The following is a 22,243-nucleotide window of genomic DNA, read 5'->3' as shown; positions in this document are numbered from 1 at the left end:
TTGGTGAAGAATACTAAGTATGCCATGGGCTTTCAGAAGAATGAACAAAACTGTCTTGGAATAAGTACAGCCAGATGTTCCTTAGAAATAAGGACAGGGAGACCTTGTCTCATGTACTTTGGACATGTTATCGGGAGGTTCCTGGAGAAGGACATCATGCTGGTAGATGGTCAACAATAAAGTAAATTTTCAATGAGTTGTACTGACACAGTGACTACAACAATGGGCTTTAATATAGGAAAGATGGTGAGGATGACATAGGATTGGGCACATTCTGTTGTACTTAGAATCAATATGAAGAGAATGGCACCTAACAGAAACAATAACACACAGCTACAGTGATCAAATTAGCCTGGTCGTGGTATAACAATAGACATCGCCCAATGGGATTTCATTGCTAATCCAGGAATACATTCACACATCTATAGTCAACTGATTTTGACAAGGGCGCTAAGTCCATTGGATGGGGAAAGAAGAGACTCTTCAATAGCTGTTGCTGGGAAAATTGGATTTCCATATGTAGAAAAGGGAAAGGAATTCATGATTCCTACCAGACCCCCCCCCCCAAAAAAAAGATTAAGGAACTAAAATTACAAACTTATACCATAACATTCTTATAAGAACAAACAAGAGCAATGCTGTCAAACCAAGCTTTCAGCACTGTATTATCTAATATAGCAGCAAAAGCACACACACACAAAAGACACATGAAACAAATGGGACCTCATAAAAATGTAAAACTTTGTTTACCAAAAGACTTTGCCAAAAAGGTGAAAAGATAAACTACCAATTGGGAGAATAGTTTTGGAAACCATATATTCAACAACAAGTTAATAACCAAAACATATCTCAAACTTTAATAACAGTAAGAAGACAAATAGCCCAGTGGATAAATAACCCCTTCACAAAGATCCTGATAAAATAACCCAATCAGAAAATGGACAGAGTCCTTGAATAAATATTTCATTAAAGAGGACATGAAAAAGATACTGAAGACCATCAGCCCTCAGAGAAATGCAAATCGAAGCCACAAGGAGATACCATTATATTAGGAACCCTAGTGCTTAGGCATTGGGCTAACCACAAGGTCAGCAGGACCACTATGAGTCAGCAGTGAGTTTGAATTAGACGATAGTCAGGAAAAAAACATTCTTTTTCTTTTTCAAGAGAAAACTAGAAAATAAATCTTGGCAACAGTGGGGATCATTGGAAAACTTAATGGTTGTTCACATATCTTCTGTGAAGTGCATGCTCCAACTTTTCACACATTTAACAAATATCTACCGTATATACTAGAATATAAATTGACCCGAGTATAAGCCAAGGTACATAATTATTAGCTGGGAAACCAGAAAAACTGATTGACTCGAGTATAAGCCCAGGGTGGAAAATGCAGAAGGTATTAGTGAGTTTCAATAATAAAAACAACTGAAAATAAAATTACTAAAAATCAAGACATCAGTGGGATAATGTATTTAAATATTTATTTTAAATAAAAACATAAATAAAAGGGCAATAAGTCATTTAACATTAGTAAACCAGCACAGTAAATGAAAAATAGGTTCAACAAAAACAATAAGGTATCAACAATGATACCTTAAGAGTACTATTCCCTGAGTTCAATCAACAACCAAGCTAAAAATGTAAAGAGTTAAAATCCTTCAAAATTGGATTCCTCATCATCATCCATATCCCAATGCAGAGCTTCAGCGGGTGTGTGGTTATCACAGACACTGTCCTCACTGAGATCACCCTGATCATCATCACTGCTGTCATTTTCATACAAAGCACAGTCTTCACTGCCATCCATAGCATTACTAATACTACATTTCTGGAAGGCACGTTGCACCATGTCTTCTGGAATGTCTTCCCATGCATCTCAAATCCACTTTGCTATTAACTCTGTTTCAGGCTTCATGAGATTTCTTCCTTTTGTTAGTCGGGCTTGACCATATGACATCCATTCATGCCACATCCTTTGCACACGGTCTTTAAAAGGTTTATTCAAAGATACATCCAGAGGCTGCAGTACAGATGTAAACCCACCTGGAATAATGGCTAAAGTAACTTTACTAGATTTTGTCAATTTTTTTATGTCATCCAATAGGTGGGCTCTGAACATATCCCAAACAAGTAACGATGGCGTTTTCTTTAAGGCTGCTCCTGGTCATCGGTTCCAAATTTCTTCCAGCCATTTTTTTTTTGTTCCATCTTCATCTATCCAGTCTTTAACATGTGCACACATAGTCATTCTTGGTGGGAAATTGATCTTTTTAGGCAAGGTCTTTCTTTTAAAAATAATGACAGGACCCAGCTTAGTTCCATTAGCCAAACATGACAGAACAACTGTAAAGTGTTTTTTTTTCCCCATTTCCTGTGGTTTTGAGAAAAATGTTTTTTTTCTCTTAAAGTTGCCACAGTTCTGTTGCTTGGAAGGTCAAAAGCCATGGCAGTTTCATTCATATTCCCAATATCTGCCAGGTCCTTCTTTGTTTTATAAATGACTGGAATGACATAATTTTTTCTTCAGGGTCTTGTGGCAATTTCTGGGAAATCTTTGTTCTTGATCTCAAACATAGGCCAAACCTATTCATGAAGTGGGTACACCATCTTGCTGATGCAGCAAATTTTTTCAATGCCTGGTCCTTTATATTTGTCACCCTTAGCCATTTGTAAAGCACATATGCAGATTCCCATGTGTGCTACGCAGTAACCATTTTGACGACACTCCATAACCCATTTATGCAATTCACTCTCTAGAGCCCCATAAAAAGATGTTAAACCACGACGAGCTTTTTTAGCTTTTGGAGTCTGTTCCAAGTCAGCCTTCATTTTTCCGCCACTCCCTCACTTGCTTTTCGGTCAACACAGAATTTCCTACTTGCAATACTGTTATTGCTTTCTTCTGCTCTTGACACAACCTTCATTTTGAAACCAGCCTCATATGACCAGCATTTTTGTTTTGGTTCAATAGTATCCATTTCTAATAGTATAAAAAAACAAGACTTTGAAAAAGAACTTTCATGGTAATGCCCTCCACCACCCCCGCGATGTGTTAGGGGGGAGGAGCGGGGGAGTCCATGCAGGCGGGGGAAGCAGGATGTGAATTAACACAGAGACTAGAGGGGAGAGACGGAGCGCAGCCACAGACACATCCTTACGAGTTCAGGTGCTGGCGTAAGTCAATCACTACGGGTGCTTCTGAGAATTGGAGGCATCCACATCATAGGACGGCTCTAATTGGTTAGATGTGAGTAAACAAACATTCAAAGTTCTGCAGTGTCAGCGAGGCTTTGAATGAACAGCGGAGAAATGACCATCACTTGTGAGATAACTTGGGTGCTCGTCTCGTTACCTCGGGAGGGAGGGAGGTGCAGTGATATGTTGTTACACCTCGCTGGGGTACCACTGACCCATGTATAAGTCGAACCCCAGTTTTCAACACATTTTTTGTGTGCTGAAAAACCCGGCTTATACACGAGTATATACGGTAATTATATTTTTCAATAGTTTTATTGGCATATAATTCACATATCATATAATTCACTAGTTCAAGCATATTAAAGAGTTGTACAATCACTACTACTATCAGATCTAGAACATTTTCTACATTATTGTACTCATTGTTTTAAGCCCATTTCCACCCATATCAGGTTCATAATAAGCCTTCCTCTGATCTTGATGCCACATTGTTTTCCATATAATCCAGTTTTTCTGCTTATTTGTTCAGTATACAGATTAAATAAGTATGGTGAGGAGATATAACCATTTTTTAAAAACCATGCAGCATTCCCTTTTTCTATTAGCACAAATGTACAAGTTTCACAGAACACAATGGAGTGTTCTGGAATTCCTCCTATTCTCCTCAAGGCTTTCCAGTTTGTTATGATCCACACAGTCAAATGCCTTGGCGCAGTCATAAAACAAGCAAAAAATTTTTTGGTATTCTCCGCTTTTGGTCAAGATGCATCTGACATCAGCAATGATATCCCTTGCTCCATGTCCTCTTCTGAATCAAGGCCTGAAGTTCTGACAGTTCCCTAGTCAATGTGGTGCTGCAACTGTTTTTGGATGATCTTCAGTAAAATTTTACTTGCATATGATATTGTCCTTAGAATATGACCATTCACTGTCACCTTTCTTTGGAATGGGTACAAATACTGATCTTCTTTCATCAGTTGGTCATGTAGCTGTCTTCCATTTACTTGCCTAAGCCAGGAAATTTAGAAGCCGGCTACAGCAGAAACTAGAGTTTTAATTTGGGATGGTTTTTAATTATAGGGTTATTTAGATTATATAGGGTTATTCAAATTTTCTAGTTCTTCTGAATCAATTTTGGGATTTGTGTCTTTTTTACTTTTTACAGTTTTTGTTTCGTTTTCTCTGCAAGACGGTTTTAATTCTTTAGTCAAATATTTTAGAGTTTTCAGGGAATGTATGGATGCACTTTATACAATTGATGTATGTATATGTATGGATTGTGATAAGAGTTGTATGAGTCCCTAATAAAATGTAAAAAAAGAAAAGAGGAGAAAAAAATGATTAGGGAAAAAACTGTACAGATGTGCTTTATACAACTGATGTATGTATATGTATGAACTGTGATAATAATTGAATTAGCCCCAATAAATTGTTAAAAAAATAAAATAAAAAAATATTTTACAGTTTTATTGGTTATAATATACATATCATACAATTCAATAGTTCAATGCATCAAGAAGAGTTGTACAATCATCACCACAATCAATTTTAGAATATATTCATTTTTCTTTTTCTTATTTAAATTATTTTTTATTAAACACTTTTATTGGGGACTCTTACATCTCTTACCACAATCCATACATTCATCCACGGTGTCAAATACATTTTTACATATATTGCCATCATCATCTTTAAAGGAATTTTTTTCATTTTAATTTGTTGTAAAATTTATTAGCGTGAACTTATGTAGTCACATTTTCTCATTCCTAATATTGGTAATTTGTGCTCACTTAAATCTTTTTTACATAAAAATTATCAATTGTATAGATCTTTTAGAAGATTTAGTTTTCAATGTCACTCTACTTTTCTCCGTGATTTGCTCATTTTCTTTTTCATTGATTTATAATCAATATTTTTTTAAAACGTATTTGGGGTTTAACTTATTCTTATTTTTATAGCTCATTAAGGTAGAAGCTTGGTGGATTTCTTTTCGATCTTTGTTCTTTTATAAACATTTTAAACCTAACATTTCCCTCTAAAGACTGCAGTAGTTGTATACTACAAATTTTAAAGTTTCATTATCATTTACTTCTAATATTTTCTAGCTTATATTATGATTTTGTCTTTGTCCCATGATTTATTTTAAAATATGTTGTGTATCCTAATAGTTAGGATTTTTCCAGATATCTTCTGTTTGGTTGGTTTTGGGAACATTCGATTGTGCTTTAGGTTAAAATTTACACAGCAAATTCATTCTCCAATCAATAATGCAAACACAAATTGTTCTGTGATATTGGTTGCAATTTTTATAATGTGACAGTATTCTCCTCTGTTCGGTCCTGGGATGTTTATTTGCATTCATCCAATTTTCTAGTCCAACCCTGGCTTCTCATCTTTGGTTTTGGACAAATGCTGTCCTCTTGGTCCTGTGTAGTTGATGTATTCTAAGGTGCACATTCTTCCTGGAGGTTACCATTTATGTTATTGGCCCATCTATTAATTGACTGTAAGGCATGCAGCACAGAGTTTCCTCTAACTTGAGAAGGTCCTGGTAAGAATAGGTTAAAAATGTAGGACAAAATAGGAATTCAAAAAACAACAAACACCCACCCCCCAACTATTATGATCCCAATTCTACCGTACAAATCTGGCTAGATCAGAGGATGTACACTGGTACAGATAGGAACTGGAAACACGGGGAATTCAAGACAGATGAACCCCTTGGGACCAGTGGTGAGAGTGGCGATACTGAGAGGGTTGCAGGAAGGTGGGGCAGAAAGGGGGCACTGATTACAAGTATCTACATATAACCTCCTCCCTGGGGGATGGACAGCAGAAAAGTGGGTGAAGGGAGACGGCGGACAGTATAAGATATGACAAAACAATAATAATTTATAAATTATAAAGGGTTCATGAGGGATGGAGGGAGGGGAAAAATAAGCTGACACTAAGGGCTCAAGTAGAAAGCAAATGGTTTGAGAATGATGATGGCAACAAATGTACAAATGTGCTTGACACAATGGATGGTTGTATGGATTGTGATAAGCGTTATACGAGTCCCCAATAAAGTGATTACTACAACAACAACAACAACAAACAGATTTACTAGTATGAAAAGGACCGGTAAAAGCCCTCAGACAACCTTCTAATTTGAAACTAAAGATCCTCTAGTTCATTTATTGATTTTTACTTCTAATTTAATTTCTAATTTATTGGTCTAATTTAATCTCACATTGATCAGACAACATATTTGCATGAGATTTATCCTATATTGCAATTTGTTTATGGCCCAGAGTATGATCTATTTTTGTGAATGTGCCATCTGAATTTTAAAAATATATATTGTGGCATGACTAGGTCTATTGTTTTTCATTGTAAATATCAATTTGGTCAGATGTGTTATTAGTGTTGATCAAGTTTGCTTTTGTCTACAATTTCTAGAAATTGCTGAGATCACTGGGAATGGCCAACTCTATACTTTCAAGTTTAGCAAATTTTCCTTTACATATTTTGAACTAGGTACATATGCACTTAGAATTATGTCTTATAGATAAATTGACAATTTTATTCTTAATTTTATTCTTATCCCTCCATTCTCCTGGAAATATTGTCTGTTGGGAAGCCCACTTTGTCTTATATTGACATAGTCACTCCAGATTACTTATGATTAGTTTTTGTATGATCTCTTTTCCATCTGTTGTACTTTTAACCTAGTTCTTCATACTTTAAAGCAAGTCTTTTCTGGCAATGCATAGCTGGAGCTTTCATTTTTATGCATTTTCATTGGAATGCTTAGATTTCTATTTAATGTAACTTTCTTTTTTCCTTCAGCTCTTTTCTGTGCTCTATGTTAAAGATTGGGTCATTCCATTGATGTTTTCTTCTACAGAGTCTATTCTGCTATTAATACTATCTAATGAAATTTTCATTTCCTACATTACATTTTCAGCTGCAGATGTTTTGTTTGTTCTTTTATGTCTTCTATTTAAAAAATATTTTATTAGGGGCTCATACAACTCTTATCACAATCCATACATACATCAATTGTGTAAAGCACCCTTGTACATTCATTTCCCTCATCATTTTCAAAGCATTTGCTCTCCACTTAAACCCTTAGCATCAGGTCCTCTCTTTTTCCCCTCCCTCCCCACTTCCCCCTTCCTCATGAGCCCTTGATAATTTAGAAATTATTATTTTGTCACATCCTGCCCTGTCCAACATCTCCCTTCACCCCCTTTTCTGTTGTCTGTCCCCCAGGGAGGAGGTCACATGCAGATCCCTGTAATTGGTTCCCTCTTTCCAACCCACTCTCCCTCTACCCTCCCAGTATCGCCACTCACACCCCTGGTCCTGAAGGTATCATCTGCCCTGGATTCCCTGTGCCTCCAGCTTCCATCTGCACCAGTGTACATCCTCTGGTCTAGCCAGACTTGCAAGGTAGAATTCAGATCATGATATTGCGGGGGGGTGAGAGGGGGAGGAAGCATTTAGGAACTAGAGGAAAGCTGTATTCTTCATCAGTGCTACATCGCACCCTGACTGACTCATCTCCTCCCCTAGACCCCAGTGCCTGCCAAATGGTCTTTGGGTCTCCACTCAGCACTTCCCCCTTCATTCACTACGGTAAAATTTTTTTGTTCTGATGATGCTTTATACTTGATCCCTTCGACACCTCATGATCATACAGGCTGGTGTGCTTCCTCCATGTGGGCTTTGTTGCTTCTGAGCTAGATGGCCGCTTGACTACCTTCAAGCCTTTAAGACCCCAGACCTTTTGATAGTCAGGCACCATCAGTTTCCTTCACACATTTGCTTATGCACCCATTTGTCCTTAGTGATTGTATCATGGAAGTGTACACCCAATGATATGATTTTTGTTCTTTGATGCCTGATAACTGATCCCTTCAGAAACTTGTGATCACACAGGCTGGTGTGTTCTTCCATGTGGGCTTTGTTGCTTTTGAGCTAGATGGCCGCTTGTTTATCTTCAAGCCTTTAAGACCCCAGATGCTATATCTTTTGATAGAAGGGCACCATCAGCTTTCTTCACATTTGCTTATTCACCTGCTTTGTCTTCAGCGGTTGTGTCAGGAGGATGAGCATCATAGAATGCCAATTTAAAGAAGAAATTATTCTTGCATTGAGGGAGTACTTGAGTGGAGGCCCAATGTCCTTCCACCACCTTAATACTAAACCTATAAATATAGGCACATAGACCTATTTCCCCATCCTCATATGTATATTTGCATATGTACATGTCTTTGTCTAGACCTCTATAAATCCCCTTTGCCTCCCAGCTCTTTCCTCTATTTCCTTTGACTTTCTTCCTGTCCCACAATCATGCTCCATCCCCACCTGGGTTTCAGCAATACCGCTTCATTACATTACTGTCTTCTATTTCTTAATAGCATTCTTCTTTTTCTTATAATCCTTCAACATTTTCATAGCTATTTTGAGGTTCTTGCCTGTTAATTCTATAAATAACATTTCTGTTTCCTTTTTATTGTCTATTTTTTCTGCCTGATTATTGGTCACATGTTTTTTTATATAAATCATTTTATTGGGGGTTCTTACAGTCTTATCACAATCCATGCATACATCCATTGTGTCAAGCACATTTGTACATATGCAGCCATCATCATTTTCAAAACATTTTCTTTGTACTTGAACCCTTGATATGAGCTCATTTCTCCCCTCACCACCCTCCCTCCCTCCTAAACCCTTGATAGTTTATAATTTTTTTTACACTGTCTGCTGTATTCCTTCACCCACTTTTCTGTTGTCCATTCCTCTAGGAAGTTGTTATATGTAGATCATTGTGATCAGTTCCCCCTTTCTCCCCCTACCTCCTGCTAGTTCTAATCTCATTATTAATCATGCGGCTTTATCTGTCCTGAATTCCCTGTGTTGTGAGCTCTTATCTGTACCCATGCACATGCTCTTTCTAGAGAGATTTGTAAGGTAGAATTGAGGTCATGATAGTGAGGTGAAAGAAGCATTAAAGAACTAGAGTAGCGGTTCTCAACTTGTGGGTTGTGACCCCTTTGGGGGTCGAATGACCCTTTCATAGGAGTCGGCCAATTCATAATAGCAGCAAAATTATGGTTATGAAGCAGCAACGGAAATAATTTTATGGTTGGGCGGGGGTCACCACAACATGAGACACTATATTAAAGGGTCAAGGCAATAGGAAGGTTGAGAACCACTGAACTAGAAGAAATGTGTATGTTTTATTAGTGTTATACTGCACCCTGACTGGCTCATCTCTTCTTTGTGACTCTTCTGTAAGGGGATGTCCAATTATCTACTGATGGGCTTGGGTCTCCACTCTGCACTCCCCCTCACTCAAATTGATATGATTTTTTGTTCTGTGTCTTTGACACCTGATACCTGATCCCATCAACACCTTATGATCACCCAGGTTGGTGTGCTTCTTCCATGTGAGCTTTGTGGCTTCTCAGTTAGATGGTCACTTGTTTATCTTTAAGCCTTTAAGACCCCAGATATTATATCTTTTGATAGCCGGGTACCATCAGCTTTCTTCACCACATTTGCTTATGCATCCATTTTGTCTTCAGCACTCGCGTCAGGAAGGTGACCACCACGGAATGCCAGTTTAATAGAACAAAATGTTCTTGTGTTGAGGAGGTACTTGAGTCAAGGTCCAATATCCATCTGCTACCGTAACACATAAAAATATATGTACATAGATCTATTTCCCTATCATTATATATAAATATATTGATATTATGGGTCATGTTTAGTACTTTTTGGTGTGTCTAGCAAATTTTTGGATGCCAAATATTATCATCATTATATTGCTTAATGTTTGACTTTGCTGTATTCATTAAAACATTTTAAATTGTGTTTTGTCATGCAGTTAAATACTTGTTGATAATTGTTTTACAAGGTCTATTTTTAAGTTTTGTCAGTTTAAGTTTTGAGAACCCTTTAATCTACCTTAGTCCTATTCCCAGGAGGAAGACTAGACTTTCTGTTCCCAAAGTTACAGTCTCAGAAACTATCCTGTCCTATAGGGTGGCTATGAGTCAGAATTATCTTGATGACATTGAGTCTGCTTTGGGGTTTTTTAAGTCCTACTCCAAAAGTATGACTCTTATAGCATTCCTGCCCTAAATATTCAAAAAGTTTTCTCCAACTTTGCTGCAAGAATCCAAGCATCTCTCTTAGCCTGCATGAGCTCTGGTTGTCTTCCGGCAAACAGGGAGCAGACGTGTTTATCTCCAAGCCAATTGAGTTTGTTGAAATTCATACTGAGCCAAAGTTCAAGGAGCAACCTATGGAGAATACTGTCCAACAACTCCCTGTTGCCTCAACCTCCCAGAGTTCCTATCTCTATCTCAACAATTCAGGGAGACTCTTTTTTTGTTTTTTTACAATTTATTAGGGGCTCATACAACTCTTATCACAGTCCATACATATACATACATCAATTGTATAAAGCACATCCATACATTCCCTGCCCCAATCATTCTCAAGGCATTTGCTCTCCACTTAAGCCCCTTGCATCAGGTCCTCTTTTTTTTCCCCTCCCTCTCCTTTCCCTCCTCCCTCATGTGCCCTTGGTAATTTATACATCGTTATTTTGTCATATCTTGCCCTATCCGGAGTCTCCCTTCCCCCCCTTCTCTGCCGTCCCTCTCCCAGGGAGGAGGTCACATGTGGATCCTTGTAATCAGTTCCCCCTTTTCAACCCACTCTCCCAGCATCGCCCCTCACACGCTTGGTCCTGAAGGTATCATCCACCCTGGATTCCCTGTGCCTTCAGCCCTCATATGCACCAGTGCACAACCTCTGCCCTATGCAGCCATGCAAGGTAGAATTCGGATCATGGTAGTTGGGGGGAGGAAGCATCCAGGATCTGGGGGAAAGCTGTGTTCTTCATCGGTACTCCCTCGCACCCTAATTAACCCATCTCCTCTCCTAAACCCCTCTATGAGGGGATCTCCATTGGCCGACACTTGGGCCTTGGGTCCAGGGAGACTCTTTCTATAAAGAGTTATAGCCTTGGAAACCCACGGGGGCAATTCTACCCTACCTATAGGGTTGCTATAGCAACTCAGTAGCAGTGAGTTTGTCTTTTAAAAGATGCTGCCTAGTTCCTCATCACAATGTTACAGTCCATAGCCTACCTTTAGGGAAATAACTGGAGTGCTTTAGGGCTCACTTGGTTTCTTTCCTTCCTCTCAGGGATCAGAACTCAATATGTGAAAGCTGTTGTTTCATATCTTTTGTCTAGGTCTAGGTGTTGATTAGGGCTACGCCAGTTACCCCTTTATGGGCATGGGTGGTAGTCCCAAATATTTTCAACCATGAGTCACTGGAAAGTTCAAATTAGGTGGTAGGGTACACACATTAAATGTAGAAAAGTCCTACCACAAATAGAAGATGTCTGAACAAGCGAGAACATGAACCAGGAGGCAGAAAGCAGTAAGGAAAGAGATATAAAGTGACTCAATCAGCTTCAGAACACAAAGGTCAGAAATGTCACTCTTAAATTTTTTTTTCAACTCTAAAGTAATGGGAAAAATATTAAAGTAGCCAGGTAGGAACTAAACTTGACAAGAGTGTCAGTTACCAGTCACACTGGTTTTCCTTCTTTAAGTCTATGCCCAAAATAGCTCACACCTCTTATCTTTCTCCCTGTGAGATTAAAGGGGGGGGGGGGAGTAAATGCAATCTGAACAACCTTATTTACAACACCTAAGAAACCTGGAGGAAGTTATTAATAATCATGAACAATGGATGATATACATGTGTTTTCTTAACTACTAATTTTTAAGCAGCTTGTTCCCCCCAGCTATGACAATGTAAACAAGTTTACAGCACAGTTTTCTGCCTCACTGTTGAACTAAATAACACTGAATTTATCACAGCTTTAAGAGTATAAATATTGCAGTAGCAATGCTATAGCTACAAAAGGGCAGTCACTTAAGGGTAGGAACTTGCAATAAAGAAACCAGAAATGCAAAGTTATTTTCTGATGGAAAAAAATAATGTGATAATAACATACGTAAGTCATCCAAGGGGGCTTCAGAAAGTTCACACAAAAATGGAATTAAAAGATAGTGTAATATTTCCTTTTATTTTCTTCCAAATCAACGGCCTTACATTATGTATTGTTAACCTCTCAACAAGGAAGCATAAAAATCAAGGCAGAAACCAGATTATTTGCCAATACAAGTTCAATTGGTAAAGTCTTAAACTCAGCATGAGAGAGCACTAGTGAGTCAGGGTAAATGTGTCATGCATGCCATCACACAGGGGGCTCCTTACAGACCCAGCTTGGTTCTTCTCCAATGTCTTCTCTTGGAGTTTGGAGTTGTGTTTGATCTGATTACCAGTTTCCATGTGAGTCCATTGGTGAATGGGCAAATTCTGCTTTTCTTATTTGGTCAAGAATTGCTCAATCCTGAAAGTCCTATGAGAAGCCATTGCGAAGACAGAAAACAACCATACTTGGGAGGGTAGAAAACAGAGAGAGCAGTGGGATATTTCCACGGATTCTTTGATGCCCTTTTGAATATATGTGTGCAATTGAAATTTTTTTCTAGTAACATATATGGCGACACAATGATAGTTCCAGGTTCAAAACATAGATTCTAATCTGAGAGGGACAGAACAAAATAAGATGCCACAGAAAATTAGGCTGCCAGTAAGCAAGCCAGTGTATGACCCATCAATGACACTGAGTGAAATGAGAAGGGCAATTACTTACCTAAAAAGAATTCTTCTTGCTTTAGCCTATAAGTAGTCTGCTATAACGGCCTAGGAACCCTGGTGGCATAGTGGTTAAGTGTTTGGCCACCGACTGAACAGTTACTAGGTGAAATCCACCAGGCACTGGATAGAAGGAAGCTGTTAGTAGTCTGCTTCCCTAAACAATACAGCCCTGGATTATCTATGGGCCAGTTCTACCCTGTCCTAGTGGAAATAACTCAGCAACAGTGGCTTGGTTTGAAACAGAAGCTGAACAAAGAAACCCAACTCTGGGAAGATAAGAAAAAATACAGCAACCTTACCAACAAGTATATATACTTCCTAGGTCCATTTCAGTGCTTTGGCTTAAAAACTACCAACTGAACTCATAGGTGTATGGCAATCACAAAATTGCCAAGATAATGTATAACCAATTTTAACGCATAGTGACCCTATATAGGGTTTCTGAAGATTTAAATCTTTTTCCCCTCTGAAAACTTAGTTTCTTGCTTTCCTAGTACATATATACTTCATGGGGCTATAATAATTAATCAACATTTTATAATGAATGGATCTGTAAATCTTTACAGGAAGAGATATCCTCATTTTTTCTGAGTGGCTAGCACTGACCTTATGGTTAGCTGTCTAAGTTTTACCTGACAGCACTATAGCCCTCTCTCCTTGACACACTATACTTCCCCCTCCAAAAAAAAAAAAGCAAACTAAACCTACTGCCACTGAGTTGCTTCTGACTCATCATTCAATGCCATTGAGTCAATTCCACCAACTCATAGCGAATCCTATAGGACAAAGTAAAACTGCCCCCTGGGGGATTTCCAAGACGACAAATCATCTTTCTCCCTCAGAGCAACGGAGGGTTTCGAACTGTTAAATTTGTGGTTAACAGTCCCACACATAGCCCACTACACCACCAGGGGTCCTTTCCAACTCATAGAGACCCTAAATAGAATTTTCTAGGCTGTGTAAATCTTTATGGGCAGGATTAGAAAGACATCGTTCTCCCACAGAGCTGTTAGTGGGTTTGAACAGCATCATATAGCCTGGAAATGAGGGTGAGTCACTTCACTTCTTCCCATCAATAGCAAGAGCCACCAGAGTTACTGAGTATGCTCACCCCTGAAAGTTAAGGTTTTTTTCCCCTATAATTCCACCTAGTTCTCTTCTTGAAAACCAGCAAGAGCAAGATCTCAAGCTTTTGTTTTGTTTTAATGAATCTTGCAGATTAGAAAACACATCTATTTAAAATATTATTTATTTTAAAAACTGTCTCTTTAATTCCAGACTAGAAATGTACTTATGTAAAGTTCTAATCCATCCAGGGTTTCTATATAGCGGTAGAAGCATAGAACAGGGAGAGGGCGAGGTGGCGAAAATAAAATTTCCCTTACGGACAACCTCTCCTACCATTTCTCAACAGTAAACACTAAGCTAATTTCTAGTTAAAGGGAATCTCTTGACTATCCACGTGTCAATTGAATACTGTTAGACGACAAATCTTTTCATTAGAAGAGTCTTTCAGTCAGCAGCTTCGTGTTTCCAGACTTGCCTAGCAAATGTGCTCATTCTGCCAATGAAAACATATCACAAAGCACCTCTTCTTCAAAGAAATGAATAAATGAAAATCAAGCAATGGTAAAATTGTTGTAATTAGCTGTAAGGAACAACTAGTTGAATACAAAATGTTTAATATAGGACTACACATCTAATTTTAAAATGTAAGAGGGAAATTTTGTCGTGACTGCTTTACTTACAATAAAAGCATTCTGATAGGGTCTACAAAATCAGATAACGCATGTAAGTGTCAAACCCAGTGCCTGAGTCAATAAAAAAGAGCTCTCTTTTCATCTAACACTCATCTGGAAAGAAGATCGGTTTCAATTAAAGAACTCTGAATTAAAGAATGCTTTAAAAATGTAATTTTATTATGTTTGGGTATATTCACATTCACCAGATCATCTCCCTCCTTCTCTACTAAACTGGTACTTAAAAAAAAAATAAGGTAGTTTTAGTTAACACCCAAGAATACCAGATAATGAATATATTGCCTATTTTCATGTAAAGGGAAACTTCTAGAACAAAATCAACCGTCTTTATAGTCGTCCATATGAATGAGCATAGCTTTCAGATACAGAAAGGAAAATACAAATGGAAAACAAGTCACTAAGATTTCTACTGATAGAAATATGGAAACGTTAAAATAATTCCAAAGCATAAAAATAAAACTATCTGAGAATGTGATTTTTTAAACCTTCATTTTAATTAGAATTGTGTTAAAAGAATAAAAAGCAGGTCTGATGAAACATTTTGTAAATGATCATGATAATATGAATGTGTGCATACACATATGCACACCTACAAAGAACTGCCATTTTGAGCATTTATTACATTTCAGATGTTTTATAAGTATTTACCTGTAATAATTCAGTTAAATCTTCACAACCACCCTATAGAGCTAGATACTAAGATTAGTCTTCATTTCACAGATAGGGAAACTGAGAAACCGGAGATGATCATTAACTTTCCAACAGCTATACAACTGCAGTGTAAATCTGATTCTAGGTGTTCTGTCTCCACAGCCAACACCATAATGTTGTTGTTGTTGTTGTTGTTGTTAAGTGCTGTCAAGTCTGCTCTGAGTTATACTCCATGTACAACAAAACTAAACACTCCCCAGCCCTGCCCCATCCTCACAATTGTTCTGTATGTTGTTGTTGTTGTTGTTGTTATGAATCCATTGTTACAGCAGCCACTGTGTTAATCCGTATCCTTAAGGGTCTTCTTCTTTCTCACCGATCTTCTACTTTACCAAGTCCAATATCCTTTTACGGAGCCTGGTCTCTCCTGGTAACATGTGCAATATACATGAACAAGGTCTCGCCATCCTGACTTCTAGAGAGCATTCTGGCTGAACTTCCAAGCCAGATGTCTTTTCTTGTTGCAGTCCATAGTACGTTCAACCACTACTTCACCAACTCCATAATTCGAATGCATTGATTCTTCTTCGGTCTTCCTTTTTCATTGTCCAACTTTCACATTTATAAGAGGCGACTAAAAATACTGTGGTTTGGGTCAGGTACATCTTAGTCCTCAAATAATATCCTTGATCCTCAAGACTCTGCAGAGGTCTTTTGCAGCAGACTTCATTTCCTGACTGCTGCTTCCATGAGCATTGATTGTGGATTCAAGCACAATTAAATTCTGGACAAATTCAATTGCTTCCCCATTTATTAGAATGTTATCTATTGCTGTGGAAATGAGGGTTTGGGTTTTGTCTACAGTGAGATGCAATCCATATGGAGGGCTACAGTCTTTGATCTTATCAGAACGTGCTTCAAGTCCTTCTCACTTTTAGCAAGAAAGGCTGTCATCTGCATATTGCAGATTATTGATAAGCCTTCCACCAATTCGGATGCCATGTTCTGTTTTAATGTAGGCCAAGTCTCGAATTATGTGCTCAGCATACAAATTAAAGAAATATTGTGAATGGATACAACTGACACGTACCTTTCTTGATTTTAAACCATGCAGTCTTCTTTTGCTCTTTTCTAGCTATGACTTCTCGACACATATATAAGTTCTGCATGCGCACAATAAAGTATCCTGGAATTCCCATTCTTTTCAATGTGCTCCATAGTTTGCTAGGATCCAGTCATCTTTCTGGTATTCTCTACTTTCAGCCAAGATCTATAGCTATGATCTATCTCATGCTATGCCCTCTTTTGAATATAACCTGAATTTCTGGCAGCTCCCTATCAATTCTCTTCATCAAAAATTTACTTGCATATGATATTAAGATTGTTCAATAATTTCCACATGCTGTTGGGTCACCTTTTTTTTTTTTGGAACGGGCACAAATATGGATCTCTTTCTGTCAACTGGCCAGTCATCCAAATTTCTTGGGATAGATGAATGAGTGCTTCCAGTGCTTCATCAGCTTGGTGAAACATTCAAATTAGCAATCCATCAGTTGCTGAATTCTAGTTTTTGGCGAATGCCTTCAGTGAAGCTTAGATTTCTTCCTTCAGTATCACCCATTCTTGATCACGTGCTACCTCCTGAAATGACCGAACCTTTACCAGTTCTTTTGGAAGAGTGACTGTAGATTCTTTCCATCTTCCTTTGATGCATCCAGCACAGTTCAATACTTGGTCCATAGAATCCATACGTATTTCAAAGAGGCTTGTATTTTTATCTTCAGTTCTTTCTGCTGGAGATATGCTGAGCATGTTCTTTCTTTTTAGTATTGTACCTCCAGGTCTTTGCACATTTCATGATAATTCATTGCTTTATCTTCTTAGATGCCCCTTTGAAATTTTTCATTCAGTTCTTTCATTTCATCATTTCTTACATGTGTCTTTGATACTCTACAATTAAGAACATGTTTCAGAGTCTGACATCCACTTTGACCTTTTCTTTCTATTTAAAAAAAATAACCTGTTGTTTTGTTCATATCTGATATTTTTTAATATCATCTCACAGTCGGTCAGGTCTTCTGTCATTAATGTTCAATGCATCAATCTGTTCCTGTGATGCTCATGAAATTCAGGTGGAATATACTCAAGTCCACTCTGGCAGACTTGTTTCAATTTTCTTCATCTTCATGTAATATATATGTACTCTGAATACTTTTTATCTACATGTGAATGTGTGTATTGTTTGATGTAAATCACATGAAAAAATGAACTTTTAGTGTGGAACTGAAGGAGCACTTTTAAAGAGTATTACTTTAAAAATGAGAATAAGGATAAATAAAATTGCTGACTTTGACTGTAAACCATATAACTAAAATAAACAGAAGATTAAAAACATGAAAGTTCACTAGAAAGAAGAAACTTGTTCAATTTAAAGATCTAGAAGAATTGTGGCAGAATAATATAAATTGAATATTCATTTTAAGGGAGTAGACAGCTTTGTCTTCTTCCTATAGCTAGTGGTCTGATCTTGCAGATTGCAGTCCAACTCATAACCACTATGCCACCAGAGGCCCCCAATATTCATTTTAAAAGGTTATGGTCCTTATGAGTTGGAATTGACTTGGTGGCAATAGGTTTTGTTTTTTTCTTGGGAGATTATTCAAATAAAGTTTCAAGATGCATACATAGCACTTTAGCCCATTTTAAATACATGTTCACTATCAATATTTTTTAATTGGGGGAAATACAGAAAAGCAAAAGAAGAACATAAAAATCACATATAATCTTAATACCAAAAGTAATAAAAATTTACATTTCCATGTTGTAAAGTTTTCATCTATGAAATTTTTATACAAAGTTAAGCTCGTAATACTGTTTGGTTTTACTTTTCAACTGAATTACATAAACATTTTCGTACATGGCTCCAAACTCCCAAACCAAACCCACTGCGATTGAGTCAATTCAGACACATGGAAACTTTAAAGTACAGAGAATAACGGCCCTTGTGGATTTCTCAGGCTGTAAGTTTTAAAAAAAAATCATTTTATTGGGGGCTTATACAACTCTTATCACAATCCATACATACATCAATTGTGTAAAGCACATTTGTACATTTCTTGCCATCACCATTCTCAAAACATTTGCTCTCCACTTAAGCTGTACATTTTTATAGGAGCAAAAAGCCTCTTTTTTTTTCTCCCTGTGAATGGCTGGTGGATTCAAATTGTGAGCCTTTAAGTTAGATTAATCAATCCCCATATACCACCATGGTTCCTTTCCTAAATGGTTACTGCTTTCCAAAACCATTTTAATGGCTCCATGATCGTTCATTGTGTGATTATATTAAAATTTCTTGCAGGAAATAGCTCTGTGTCTTAATATTTATAAAAAATGACTGTGCCGCTTATAAGAAAGTAAAATAAATTTTATTTTACCTCCTTGGGTTAAAACTTCAAGATTATTTATTTACAATCTGCATTTTTGAATCATTTTAATGACTGGCAGCTGCTTTAAATGTTCTCGTTGTTAAACCACTAAAACACCGCAATGGAAATAAATGGTCTTAATTTAAGGTCAAATGGCAGTTATAGGTAAAAAATTAAACTCAACTCTATTTGCCTCATGGTTATGAATGGCTTCTTTCCAACTTGCAGGAATGTTCTTCAAGACTTTTGAAAGACTAATGTCAACAAGAACTTATTCTTCAGTCCTATTCCATAAAAACTAAAAAACATTTGAGAAAGCTGCTATTTTTATAGTTTTGTTAAAACAGCATATTTGAAGAGTTTGAAAGCCCTCTTGTCAATATTCTTGCTAGAGCACTGTGAGACAATAATTTGTTTAAAGTGGTGTGTGGGGGGGGCACGTAACTCTAAAAGTACATTTTTTAAAATAGTTTCTCTAAAGCAGCGGTTCTCAACCTGTGGGTTGCGACCCTGTTGGGGGTCGAAAGACCCTTTCACAGGGGTCACCTAAGACCATAGGAAAACACATATTTCCAATGGTCTTAGGAACCAAGACACTGCTCCTCTATCCATCTCCAGGTGGGTCCGCCCACATGCAGACACGACCACATATGAGTACCCTGTGTGAAGACTGTTACCCATGCTACACTATGCTTCAATGCAAAATTTCATTGACTTGCCATTAGAAATAAATATTTCACAATATAGAATTACATATTGTTTTTGGGATTAATCACTATGCTTTAATTATGTTCAATTTGTAACAATGTAAATACATGCTGCATATCAGATATTTATGTGGTGATTCATAACAGTAGCAAAATTACACTGACGAAGTAGCAACGAAAAATAATTGGATGGTTGGGGTCACCACCACATGAGGAGCTGTATTCAAGGGCAGTGGCGTTAGGAAGGTGGAGACCCTCTGCTCTCTAGAGGTATTTTTTTCCTAGCTGCTTTCCTCCCCGGTCTCTGTTTAATTGCCTGGCCGTATGCCCTTACTCGCCAAGGCTGCCAGCACCGCTCACAACCGTGCAAGAATCACCCAAAGGAGCCAAGTGTTAGTCTAAGTCTCAGTAGTAGAAAGGTTTGAACTTCAAAATGGGTGTCAGAGAAAATGTTCCTTTGCTGACACTGGCCTTACGATGGTGCTCCAGTGGGGAAGTATCCAGCTGCTGACAGAAAGGTGAGTGGCTTAAATCCGCCAGCTGCACCTTGGGACGAAAATAAGGCACTTGGCTTCTGTAAGGATTACAGCTCTGGAAACCCAATGGGGCAGTTCCATTCTGTCCTGTAGCATCGCTGTACGTTCAAATCAGCTAGATGGCAATGGGGTTATAGGGAGTTTTATCTTCCCAATAACTAACATTTTAAAAGAGTCAACCAGAGGTCACCGCAGCCCTGGTGGCACAGTGGTTAAAATGTTCAACTACTGATCTGCCAGCCACCACATGGGAAGAAGATATGGCCATTGATTTTTTTAATGATGTACAGCCCGAGAAACTCTATGGGGCAGCTCTACTCTGTCCTGCAAGGTTGTGATGGGTCAGAATGGACTCAGCAGTCAGGAGTTTGGCTTTCTGGGAACCAGTAGAGAACTGTGTTCCATCAGGGTTTCCGTGGCTGCGTTTTAGAAGTAGATCATCAGGCCTCTCAGAGGTGCCTTTTGGATGGACTCACACCTCCAACCTTTAGGTTAGCAGCCGAGAGTGTTAATGATTTGTACCACTCAAGGTCTTAGGATGGTCTTAGGAATTTGTACCACTCAGGGTCTCCTAGTTAGTCAGAAAACCTAGGTGGAGTGATCCACATCCCTATGTCCTCAGCCCCGGCTAATCAAGATGAGGTCCAGCACACGGCCTGCTTGATGGACATTTATAGGAAGCTAACAACATGATTCACTAAAAAAGATTCTAGAAACCATGAAATATTACACTGACATATAGAATGCGATCTCCATTTCTAGCCAATCAAATCTCTATAAGTAACCTCTCAATAAATGTTCATTTCCTTCCTTAGGTACCCGGAAGAAGTAGAGGCACTTTGAGTAGCCTCCTTATAAGTTTAGTCATTTAACGTGTGGTACTTTTCTCGAGGCACAGGTTATGATGGTAGTGTGAATAGGATGCACCAGGCTAGACTGACTGCTAGTCAATCCAGTGGGCCCACGTTTTCTAACCAAAAACACCAAGGTCAATGGATTAACCTGTCGATCAGGTTGTACTCTGAGTCAAATACCATTTGATGCTTTCACATGCACTCTAACCCTCATCCCCACCACTCCCAAGGTGATTCAGACTCACAAAGACCTTATATACAGTTTCAGAGGTGGTAAATCTTTATAGAAGCAGACAGCCTTGTCTGTCTCCCAAGGAGCCATTGGTTGGTTGGAATGTGTACCCAACAGCGCCATCAGAGATCCTTGCAATGCTCATAAGAGCCCTATGAAAGGTATTATCCCTATTCCAGAAACGAGAACAGGCTGACGGGGTGTCTTATTTGCCCAGCACACGACTAGTATAGGTAGACCTGATACTGCTAACCCAGGGCTGTCTGAAGCCTCAGCCAAGAAACACATGAACTTTCTCACCGTTTTCTCTTTCTGTGATTTCAGTCACTCTTTTGCTTCAAATGTGAGTTAACAAAAATTGCTGGCCCACTCTGTACCATTAGGAACCAGATTTTAAAAGAAATAAAGAATGAACTGCCATTGAGTCGATGCCAAACCATATTAGCAGAGAGAAAATTCTGAGGCGGCAGAGCCAGGGGGATTTTCAACTTCAGTACATTAGTTAAAGCTAGCCCCTAGCCACAGGTAAAGCTAGCCCCTAAGCGCAAGTGGAAACAGGCGCCATCATAGTCCATCAAGTATTTATTGATTGACTGATGAAAAGATTTCTCAAGAAAATTCAGGATATCCTTGGCAACAGCAAATCCAATTCGTGGTATTCTCTGTCAAATAACAATCCTCTGGTTCATTTGTAAACAGGTGATTAAGAAAGTCTGTTATTAAATACCAAGACCAAATAACCAGAAATAACCAAAGACATACCTGTTAAGAGTTTCCTTTTCCACAGGAATGAGAGTGAACAATACGGAGGAGGGTGTGAGTCAACACTGTTACTTTTATAAGAACAGAATAGCAGAGGGAACCAGGAATCAAAACAGAGGAAAGCTGGACAGCAAGAAAATGTTATCATCATTGTTCCAGAGGCAGAGGGTTCCAAGAAAAGCGAGTGAAATCACGGCAGGGCCAATCCAGAGCAAAGAAGCCCTAGAAATACAGTGCAGGAATTGTGCCCGGTCTGACACCCCCACCCACCCCCACCACTACCACCACACACACACCATGGCGTAACACGAAGAGTGTGCAACAGAACAGCAAGGGTAGCAAAGCAACAAAGTCCCCAAGGAATTCTAAAA

General features: G+C 38.3%; 1 protein-coding gene across 1 annotated transcript in view; it reads right to left on the bottom strand.

The window, feature by feature from the left end:
- The window catches only part of AMMECR1 (AMMECR nuclear protein 1), a 179,009-nt gene that overhangs the window by 110,439 nt on the left and 46,327 nt on the right, over positions 1-22,243 (bottom strand). The gene's annotated exons all lie outside the window — the stretch shown is intronic.

The sequence above is a fragment of the Tenrec ecaudatus genome, chromosome X (assembly GCF_050624435.1).
Source record: "Tenrec ecaudatus isolate mTenEca1 chromosome X, mTenEca1.hap1, whole genome shotgun sequence".
Taxonomy (NCBI): domain Eukaryota; kingdom Metazoa; phylum Chordata; class Mammalia; order Afrosoricida; family Tenrecidae; genus Tenrec; species Tenrec ecaudatus.
Note: the sequence above shows the minus strand (reverse complement) of the source record. Positions and strands in the feature narration are given on the sequence as shown.